Source organism: Etheostoma spectabile, unplaced genomic scaffold, assembly GCF_008692095.1.
Source record: "Etheostoma spectabile isolate EspeVRDwgs_2016 unplaced genomic scaffold, UIUC_Espe_1.0 scaffold458, whole genome shotgun sequence".
Lineage (NCBI taxonomy): Eukaryota > Metazoa > Chordata > Actinopteri > Perciformes > Percidae > Etheostoma > Etheostoma spectabile.
Window position 1 is genome coordinate 189,134 of NW_022605613.1, and position 8,170 is coordinate 197,303.

Below are 8,170 nucleotides of genomic sequence, written 5' to 3' on the forward strand. Positions count from 1 at the left end.
ACAGCTGTAGTAGGGTTTAAATCAAACTCACGACAACAATAGAGACAAGGAGCTGATGTATGTTAATAAAAATAAAGCAGAACACATGAAGAAGACAACGCAATAACTGGTAAACACGTTTATTTAGGATCAGACGGCAGCTGATTGAACACATGGAGGAATCCCGGTTAATCTTAGGCACGGGGCTTGTTGGCCCGGCTGTTGGCCCTGGCTGTTGGCCGGCTCTGTTGCCCGTCTGTTTGGTCCGGCTGTGGGCCGGTGCTGTGGCCTGATCTGGACGAGCTATGCCGCAAAGAATAAATCTCATGTGTTTACTTGGCTGGGCTTAATTCAATCTGGTTTCGTGCAACCGAGTCGAAGCTAAATTCATCCAGGATAACTTGAATATCCCGGGTTAATCCCTTATCCTAGTTTCGTGCAACAGGACCCCGATCTCAATAGAGGTATTTATTTTTTTCCACTTTTCTGTTCCCTGTATCTGTCTTTTATTGTCTGTAAAGCGTCCTTGAGTGTAAGAAAGGCGCTGTGAAATATAATGTATTATTATTATTATTATTATTATATTATTATATTGGATTTGGGTGTTAGAGACCAGATCTCAATAGAGTAATTTTGGTTTTGGGTGTTAGAGACCAGATCTTGATAGAGTAATTTTGGCTTTAGAGACCAGGTCTTAATAGAGTCATGTTGGTTTTGGGTGTTAGAGACCAGATCTTAATAGTGTCTGATAGAGCCTGTTAGAGTCTGATAGAGCCTCGTAGAGTCTGATAGAGCATTTTACGAGTCTGTTAGAGCCTAGTAGAGTCTGATAGAGCCTATTAGAGCATGTTATAGTCTGTTAGAGCCTTTTGGAGTCTGATAGAGCCTGTTAGAGTCTGATAGAGTCTAAAAGAGCATTTTAAGAGTCTGTTAGAGCCTGTTAGAGTCTGATAGAGCCTGTTAGAGCATGTTATAGTCTGTTAGAGCCTTTTGGAGTCTGATAGAGCCTGTTAGAGTCTGATAGAGTCTAAAAGAGCATTTTAAGAGTCTGTTATAGCCTGTTGTAAGTCTTATATCGTCGACTGTGTGGGATAGAGCGTGCATGTATAGTCTGTTAGAGCCTTTTGGAGTCTGAATAGCCTGTTAGAGTCTGATAGAGTCTAAAAGAGCATTTTAAGATCTGATAGAGCCTGTTATAAAAAGAAAAAGAAAAGAGTCTGATAGAGTCAAAAGAGCTATTTAAGAGTCTGATAGAGCCTGTTAGAGTCTGATAGAGCCTGTTAGAGTCTGATAGAGCCTGTTAGAGTCTGATAGAGCCTGTTAGAGTCTGATAGAGCCTGTTAGAGCATGTTATAGTCTGTTAGAGCTTGGTAGAGTCTGATAGAGCGGCTGTAAGCCTAGTAAGATTCTGGTATATCTGATGTATGTCTGGACACCAACCAGACATACACAGATATAACGTCATAAAAACACATATGCAGATAAGTATATATTATATATATATATATATATATACTATATGAGATATTTATAATATATAGAGTATGTATCTATATATATAATCCTACACAGTCTGGTTGAAGCACAATGAAGGAGTTTCTGTAATGTCTGTTTAAGTCAGAGCACAGACTGGTACACCATGCACCCTCAGACAGACTAGCACCCACTCTGTTTCCTTTTCTTCGTTGGAGACGGGTACTGAATCAACATAGTACCAATCAATACTACATACCATACATAAGCCAACATGTACCTGATACATAACATACTCCAGATGAGCATGACCATATCAGCATACAGCATATATTCTATTACTATCGACAATACATTCACATACACGTACATATCATAGCTTTACTATCAGATACATAGGTACATATCAACATTACATACATCAGTTAGCAATCACTCATCATTCCATACAGTTACATATCACCATACATAGTTACATATCAGATACATATTTACATATCACATACGAGTTCGATATAACATAGCAATCCATAGATAGTTACGATATCACGATACATATTTACATAGCAGTACATACTAGAGTTAGCATGATGCGAGCTACAGTTTACATATCACATACATGTTACTATCACAGACATAGGTACTATCACATCATAGTTACATATCACATACATAGTTACATATCACATACATAGTTACATATCACATACATAGTTACATATCACATACATAGTTACATATCACATACATAGTTACATATCACATACATAGTTACATATCAGATACATAGTTACATATCAGATACATAGTTACATATCATATACATTAGCTTACATACAGATATAGTATAGCATATCAGATACATAGTTGCGCGCCCGCGCCGCCGCATACATATCAGATACATAGAAACCATTACATATGCAATACTATATTACTACTCAATAGCATAGACACACACTTACACACATTATGTACATACTATATAGTATGATGGACATTTGTGAGATAAACCTCAATCAATTCCCATCACACGCCAGAATAAAGATCTGCAGTGAGTTCTTCATAACATCTCATTATGGCTCCTTTCCGCCTGGAGTCTTTACCTGTCTAACCTGTCTGTGTCTAACCTGTCTCTCTCTAAACGCCTGCTGTGCTTCTAACCTGTCTGTCTCTAACCATGTCTGTCTCCTAAGTCCCGTCTGTCTCTAACGCATGTCTGTCTCTAACCTGTCTGTCTCTAAGCCTTGTACTGTCCTCGAACGCTGTCTGTCTCGAACCTGTCTGTCCTCTAAGCTCCCGTCTGTCTCTAACCGTCTGTCTCTAACTTGTCTGTCTCTAACACCCGTCTGTCTCTAGAGCGCGGGGGTTGTGTTTCTGCCTGTGTGTGTAGATGGATGAGATACAATCTGAGGACGTCGCGCGGCCATTCAGTGTGTTGGACAATGCCATGGGGCTGTCTCTAAGCCTGTCTGTCTGCATAACCCGTCTGTCCTCTAACGCTGTCTGTCTCTAACCGTGTCTGTGCTGCCTGGGGGGGGGGGGGGGGGGGGGGTGTGTGTAGATGGATGAGATAAACTGAAGGAGCGTAGCGTCGTGTGTTGGACAGGCCCTGGGGGCTGTCTCTAACCTGTCATGTCTTCTACCCGCTGTCTCTAACCTGTCTGTCTCTAACCCTTCTGTCGCCTGTGTGTGTAGATGGATTATATAGAAGGGCTGAAGGACGAGCGTTCAGTGTGTTGGAGCAAGGCTGCGTTACTGGGCTGTCTCTAACCTTTCTGTCTCTAACCCACCTTTTCTAGTCTCTAACCGTCTGTCTCTACCCCGTCTGTCCCCCCTCTACTTGCGGGGGGGGGGGGGGGGTGGGGGGGGGGGGGGGGGGGGGGGGGGGGGGGACTTGGGGGGGGGGGGGTCTCTAACACTCGTCTGTCTCTAACCCGTTGTCTTGCCTGTGTGTGTAGTATGGATGAGATAAAGTGCTGAACAAGGCGGCGTGCGTTTCAGGGTGATTGGACAAGGCCCTGGGGCTGTCTCTAACCTGTCTGTCTCTAAACCGCGTCTGACATCGTAACCTGTCTGTCTACTACAATCCCCCTGGGGTCTGTCTGCCTGTGTGTGTAGATGGAAGATAAAGCTGAGACGGCCGAATTGGGCGGTCATGTGTTGGGAACAAAGGCCTCTGTGGTGCTGTCCTCTAACGGTGTCTGTCTCTAACCTGTCTGTCACTCTATCTAGCCCGTCTGTCTCTAACTCCGTCTGTCTCTAACTTGTCTGTCTCTTACAACCCGTCGTCTCTGAAGCGCCGTTTGTCTGGTGGGCCTGTGTGTGTAGAATGGATGAGATAAAGCCTGAATGGACCGAGCGGTCAGTGTGTTGGAGGACAAGGCCCTGGGGCAGCATGTGCGGACTACCAAGACGTCGAACCACTGTGTCCGTCTCATGCGACCGGTCTCGTCAGTCTGGCCAGAACTGTCAGGGCCTGGTGCTGAGCATGTCGAAATCGCAGCCCTGATAGTACTCACAGAGGGTTCTGGGACTAAGCGCTAATCGTGCGCCATCCCCTTTAACTCCTGGGGTCGCTCTAATATTCGGCTCTCTCAGGCACTGTAAGTCCCGGGCCTTCATTCCTGCTCGAACTGGGCATTGGTATGAACTCAAATGCCCATAACCCGCGATATCAAGCCATCACACCCATAACACTAACACCCATAATCACTACACCCATAACAATAACACCATTCAATTATGCCAAAAAGTATTGTAATGCTCACTGCATGAGGGCGGGGGGGGGGGGGGGGGGGGGGGTTATTCGCATAGTTAACTATTTTCGCAGTGATATTTAGTAATGAACTGCGGCCTCGCCTGTAAAGTGGAGACGAGAGCAGGCGGTCAGCAGCGGGGTTGGGGTGGGGGGACAAAACTGGCGTTCAAATCCTCTTTTCCTGCTGAGCCGGGGACACTAGTTTAAAGTACCCCTGATTCATAAGATTTTAATCAACTTTTGAAGGCCGTGCAAGGCGTTATCTCACTTTTGGTTTCGGTTTGCATCCTGACGTTATCGGTCTTAAAGCGGCGGTCTTTTCCGGGTTCTTTCTAGCCTCTACAGGGGGTTTTGCTATCGCAAGCCATGGAACTTCAGCGCTCCCATTTGGGGCTTGTTAAATCCATACTGTTATATCCAAGATTGATCGCACTTTATTCCGGCTAATTCATCGCGTTTGCTCATTTCTGCCGCTGGTTCTCGTTCGGCTTCCACTGTCCATCTCTGGGCCCTGTCTTTCCCGTCTATTGTTTTGCAGGAAAGTACCTGGCCGCATATAGGGAGATAAAGGCACCCCTCTTGTATGGAAGGTTCAGAGGGGAGCAGAAATGCCTAATAGACTCTATGGAAGTTCCAAATAATGCAGATATTTAGACATCATATTTGCTTGTATACATTGCTGTGGGTGTATATCAAAAATATGACATTATATTATGTTTATTATCATGGCATATATTAAAATGTCATGAGATCAAAACTCATTGACTTTTTTGGAAATAATGCATGTATTTTGGTCAACTGTATAAGTTGATAGTGATTATTTCTTCAGGCAGTGTGACTCTCTAAAGCAATAAAAAAAAAAAAGAAAGAGAAAAAACAAAAAAAAAAAGAAAAATAAGACATATGAGACGTGTTTTAGATTTTTACTTATTGTCTGTGATATCAATACATATCTTTGAAGCTTTATGTATTTATTTAATTTATCCTCTTGTAAGGCCTACAACCATTTTTAATCATGCAGTGACCGTGCCACTGTGCAACCGCATAATATTCTAATAAATCCAGTTGTCGCTGGAAAACAATGAGTTCATATCTTTACTGGAGACAAGCTATGGTTGATGTTTTACAACGTTATTCTAAACGATAATCAGAGGCGGAAAAATAACTGTAAAAAGGGCCTCAGGGCTCGCAGAGGGCGTTAGGGGACAGTTTCCAGCCAAGTCCTCAAACGCCCCAATCCCCCCACCCCCCCGCTCCTTCAGCTGGACAGTGAAGTGATAAAACGCCTGTGGTGGCGATTCCGATTTCATAAACTATAACCAGACTCTTTCCAGACAGTCTGGTGCCTCGTCTCGCAGGGCTGTTTACGATGACAGTAGTAGATCTCAGAATGTTCTCCTTGTTAGATTATCACGGCATGACTGGAGAAGATCGTGGGATCAGTTCTAGTTATCTCTGACTCTAAATCGTCTCTATCAGTTCCGCCTCAACATGAGTTCTGGACAGCAATAAGTTCTTTAAATCAGACAAAAAGAGTTCAAATCCGCTCAGGAACAATAAAAAGTTTATATAACAAAAAACGTCATCATGTTGAACCAAAAATTCAGGTGTTAGAATTCAGCTGAGAAAGCCGTCACCAGTTTTCCCAGCATGCTGCTGGGTCGCCTGGTGCGCGCTGGGTCCGCCTGGGTCTGCCTGGGTCTGCCTGGGTTCCGTCCCTGGGTCTGCTGGGTCCTAGGGGCCTGGGGTCCTGCCTGGGTCCCAGCCTGGGTCCGGCTATTGGGTCCCTGCCTGGGTCCCGCGCCTGTGTTCGCCTTGGGTCTGCGGAGGGCCTGGTGTCCGCCTGGTCCGCCTGGCTCTTGGCAGTTGGTGAAAAGGCAACTGTCGGGCGCCAACAGATCCTGGTCTTCAGTAACTACTGCGGACCCGACCTGTTCAGGCAGGACTCGGTGCTGGCGGGGCCCCACATGGTGCTCAGACCTGCAGCCTCTGGGCCTGGTCTCAGACCGGCGCTCCCCTGGTCTCAGAACCTGCTGCTCTCCCTGTCTCAGCACGCTGCGCTCCCTGGATCAGAACCTGCGCACCCCTGGTCTCAGACCTCGCGCCCCCTGGTCTCAGACCTTCGGCCCCCCTGCCTCAGACTAGTGCGCCCCCTGGTCTCGAACTGCGCCCGCCGCTGGTCCTCGAGACTCTCGCCCATCCCTGGGCTCTCGTGAGATTTCCGTGCGGCGGCGTGTGCCTGACGTCAGAGCAAGTCGGGTCAAGTCGGCAACTACTATAATCTAACTCGGCTCTCATGCAAGCGGGGGCGCGATTGGCCGTTACGATTCTGTTCATCCACCTGGTTCATCTCCAACGAGCCTGTTATCTTTATAGATCATAACATGTCATATTGCACCACGATTATCCAATGCTTGCAGGTTTTTTTTGGGGGGGTGTGTTGTTGTTTTTTTGTTGAACATGTGAAGTTCTTCTGTGATTGGTGTTTTGTAGGAGATGCATCTTGGGAGTCGTAGTTTGGTCTGGGTCTTGTAATCTTTGACCCGTTTAAATATTAACTCAGTTGTTCTTTATCTGTGTGTGTGTGGTTGTGTGTCTGTGTTTGTGTGTGTGTGTTGTGTGTGTGTGTGTGACGTGTGTGTGGTGTGTGTGTGTGTGTGTGACTGTTTGTGTGTGTGTGACTGTGTGTGTGCTTGTGTGTATGTGTGTGTGTGTGTGTGTGTGTGTTGTGGTGTGTGTGTGTGTGTGCGTGTGTGTGTGTGTGTGTGTTGTGTGCTGTGTGTGTGTGTGTGACTGTGTGTGTATTTTGTTGTGTTTGTGGACTGGGTGTCATGTGTGTGTGTGTGTGTGGTGTGTTTGTTGTGTGTGTGTTTGTGTGTGTGTGACTGTGTGTGTGTGTGTGGTTGTGTGTGTGTGTGTATGTGTGTGTGTGTGTTGTGTGTGGGGGGGGAGAGGGGGGGGGGGGGGGGGGGGGCAGGGGGGCTGGGTGTGTGTGACTGTGGGGGGTGGGTTGTTGTAGGTGTGTGTGTTGTTTGGGGTGTGTGTGGGTGTGTGGGTGTGTGTGTTGTGTCTTGTGTAGTGTGTGTGGGGGTTGCTGGTGTGTGTGGGTGTGTGTGGGTGGGTGTGTGTGTGTGTGTGTGGGTGTGGGTGTGACTTGTGTTGTGTGTGTTGTGTGTGGGGTGTGGGTGGTGTGTTTGGGTGTGTAGTAGGGCTGTGTGGTGTGTTGTGTGTAGTCTCAGGATGAGCGTGACTACGCTCGAGGTTCTCAGTTGAAGATCTCTGAGCTGGAGACTGCCGTGGACTCGAGGAAGCTGGAGGGGACCCGCAACGTGTCCGCTGCTGTCCTGAGTGAACGCAACCGAGCTGGGTTGACGTCGCTCCGCTTCTTCTTCTTCTCTTTCTTCTTCTTCTGGCTGCTGGCTGCTTCTTCTCTCTACTTCTTCTTCTTCTTCTTCTTCTTCCTTCTTCTTGTTCTTCTGCTGCTGGCTGGGCTTCTTCTTCTTCTTGCTTACTTCCTTTCTTCTTCTTCTTCTGCGTCTTCTTCTTTTGCTGCTTCTTCTTATCTTCTGCTGCTGCTGCTTCTTCTGCTTTCTTCTTCTTCTTCTTCTTCTTCTTCTTCTTCTTTCTGGCTGCTGCTGCTTCTTCTTCTTCTTCTTCTTCGTGTGGGCTGCTTCTTTCTTCTTCTTCTGTCTGCTGCGGCTTCTTTCCTCTCTCTTGCTTCTTCTTCTTCCTTCTTCTTCTTCTATACTCTTTTTCTTCTTCTTTCGGCTGTTATTATTTTTTCTACTCTTTTTAGATTTATATATTTTCTCTATATTGTCTCTATTTTCTATATGTTCTATATTTTCTGTATTTTCTATATTTTCTATATTTTCTTTATCCTGTTTTCTATATTTTTCTATATTTTCCCTCATAGTAGGTTTGTTCTATTATAATGATTTTATATATTTCTATTAAATT

At 45.8% G+C, this 8,170-nt stretch overlaps 1 protein-coding gene across 1 annotated transcript in view; it reads left to right on the forward strand.

The window, feature by feature from the left end:
* jakmip3 (Janus kinase and microtubule interacting protein 3) overlaps positions 1-8,170 on the forward strand; it is a gene marked incomplete in the record, with an annotated part of 60,184 nt that overhangs the window by 12,728 nt on the left and 39,286 nt on the right.